This window comes from Bison bison, unplaced genomic scaffold, assembly GCF_000754665.1.
Source record: "Bison bison bison isolate TAMUID 2011002044 unplaced genomic scaffold, Bison_UMD1.0 scf7180017864198, whole genome shotgun sequence".
Classification (NCBI taxonomy): domain Eukaryota; kingdom Metazoa; phylum Chordata; class Mammalia; order Artiodactyla; family Bovidae; genus Bison; species Bison bison.
Genome location: NW_011494770.1, coordinates 3,672,330 through 3,675,586, shown reverse-complemented (window position 1 = coordinate 3,675,586; position 3,257 = coordinate 3,672,330).

Sequence of the window (3,257 nt, the reverse complement as noted above, 5' to 3'; positions counted from 1 at the left end):
AAAGACACATAGAAATGTGATATACTCTCCTTTCTCACTAGACCATTGTTTTTTTCTATTTAGTGATATGTTTTATTTTGTTTGCATAACATCAACAGTCTGAATGTAAAGTTTATAAAGCCCAAATTGTCACCATTTACAATATTGCCAGAATTTTCACTTTCATCTCTAATATTATGCTATATAATAAAATTGAAGCAATTATCCAGACAACTGAAGTTTCAAGTACTGTTTTTCTTTTATCGTGGGAGTGGGATCTGAAAAAAGGAAGCAGGTTGGAAACTGGAAAAGTATTACTTAAAATTTGTAGATATTTAGTTATTCTATATTTCACTTGTAGACTAGTCTGAGTCTCCTGCTCAAATGAAATGATATTCTCAACTGTCGAGAACTGGTAGTAAAAAAGTCTTAGATATTTGGAATATGTTATTTTTTATAACATCAAATGACAATGGAAGTTAACATTCAGTTAACATTACTGAAGACATTGGTGAAGGAAACGATAATTTTCCAAACCCTCATATTTCCTTAGTAATTTTGATTGTTTTTTATAACCCTTGATAATTATGAAATAATAAAATATTAGACTATTTATGTTCACAGAAGTGAGCATTTCAATTGGATACCTTAGCATTTTGTTTTTTCTCCTTTTCATAATGGCAAGTATAATAAATATGGGTAGACTTTTAGAAAAAAAAAAACTTTGTAAAAGGGGGAAAAAAAGGGAGGGCATAGTACACACTTGTATATGTCCTTCGTTCATAATACATAAACTTAATCCACTTTAAGTGCATTTTAAAGAGCTGTTTGCATGAAAGTGCTCTTCATGTATTTTCTTAATTTAAAACATTTTGGAAAATTTAACGTTAATTCTAATATTTTAATATAGAGCCCACTTGTAGCCATTTTCCACAGACCCAGGAAAAGCAAGTTTTCTGTTTCTATGGCGCTTTGTTCACCATTCACACATCCTGCAAATGTATGTGTGTGTGTATCTCAGTCAAATTGCTTGAGATAAGCTGTGAGGGTGAAAACACTGAGGACTTCTTCTGCGATGGTACTTATAAGTACCATCAAAACTACTGTAGAGGTCAAATGGCAAATGGAACACATTATCAGACTGAAACCCTGCTAAAAAATAGATTAAAAAAAAAAATTAATGCTATAGATCTCCTAGCTAGAGAAGGTTTCCAAACAAATTCTTGATTTTTTTTCCACTGGCAAAAAGAAACAAAAGCTTTTAACTTTATCAATTTTATACTGAAGGACAACTTTAATGTCCCAATACTTGCTTATAATACAAGACATTTACCTCAATAAGAATACAAGACTAGAAATTCATTGCTAGAAAAAGCCAATTTCTATTTTGTTGATGTGAACTTATAAACTAATTTTAAAATTCTTTCCAGAATCAAAATTATTTTTCTCCTTGAAAAGCTCTTATATGTGATCTTTTTATGCCCAAAAAATATCAAATGCAATTATGTGTAAAATTTTCAAGTATTCTTACTGGAATGGACCTATATTTTTATCAAAGTTTTGTCCCCTGTGAAAATAAAGCAAGGGGTAATAGCTCTTTTGCTCCCATTAGATTTATTATTTGAAGTAATTATATTAAATGGAAAATAATGTCTTTGGCAAAGTGATGCCAAGAACAGATACCCAATAGAAAAATATTGCTGAAAGATATGTGACAGGAAAGATGTGGGCCCATCAAGAGCCTCTAACCAATTCACCTTAAGAGTTTTAAGTTGCTATAGAAACTAAAAACTAAAATCTGAAGAGCATATGCAACCAGGGGTTTGAAAACCTTTTTAAAGACTGGACTAGAATAACTTCCCTAGTGGCTCAGATGATTGAGAATCCACCTGCAATGTGGGAGACCTGGGTTTGATCCCTGGGTTGGGAAGATCCCCTGGAGGAGGATCCACTCCAGTATTTCTGAAGAAACCCCATGGACAGAGGTGCCTGGCAGGCTATAGTCCATGGGGTCACAAAGAGTCAGATACGACTGAGCAACTAGGCACAGCACAGCACAGCACAGAATAACTACAGCACAGTTCCTCTCAGTGTCTGTGGTGTCCTTTCCCTCCTGTTTGATAAGGCCATCAACAACAAAGGGAGCAAAACCAAACATCAGCAACGAATACAAGTCAACAACGAATATTGTGTAGGTTTCTCTAATAAGCTATCTTCTGGCCAAAGCTTCTACATACCATAGAATCATGGGGGAAATGAGTTCCTGGAGAGACATAAAATATTTCTTTAGATAACTTTTATGTTGTAAACATAGAGATGCCACTTCCCCATTGATGGCAGTGTTTTCCTTATGGTAGGAAGACCAGAGGCAGATATTACACAAAAAAGACTTCACAACCCACCAAATTTCCTGGATAGGGTTTGCTCTTTCCTAGAAGTACACACTTACTTTAGAACTTTCATTCTGTCATCTGCACAATGAAAATAATTGTGCAGATGACAAAATTAAAGAAGGCAAAATGGTTGTCTGAGGAGGACTTACAAATAGCTGAGGAAAGAAGAGAAGTGAAAGGCAAAGGAGAAAGGGAAAGATACACCCATCTGAATGCAGAGTTCCAGAGAACAGCAAGGAGAAGAAGCCTTAAATGAACAATGCTAAGTTATAGAGAAAAACAATAGAATGGGAAAGACTAGAGACCTCTTTAAGAAAACAGGGGATATCAAGGGAACATTTCATGCAAGGATAGGCACAATAAAGGACAGAAATGCCAAGGACCTAACAGAAGAAGAAGAGGTGGCAAGAATACACAGAAGAACCATACCAAAAAAGTCCAAATGATCAGGATAACCATGATGGTGTGCTCACTCACCTAGCGCCAGAAACCCTGAAGAGTGAAGTCAAGTGGACCTTAGGAGGAATTACTATGAACAAAGCTAGTGGAAGTGATGAAATTCCAGCTGAGCTATCTCAAATCTTAAAAGACAATGCTGTTAAAATGCTGCACTCATTATACCAGCAAATTTGGAAAACTCAGCAGTGGCTGAGGAAAGGACTGGAAAAGGTCAGTTTTCATTCCAATCCCAAATAAAGGCAATGCCAAAGAATATTCAAATTACTGTATAATTGTGCTCATCTCACATGCTAGCCAAGTGAAGCTCCAATCCCTCAAGCTAGGCTTCAAAAGTATGTGAACTGAGAACTTCCAGATGTACAAGCTGGATTTAGAAAAGGCAGAGGAATGAGAGATCAAATTGCCAACATCTGTTGGATCATAGAA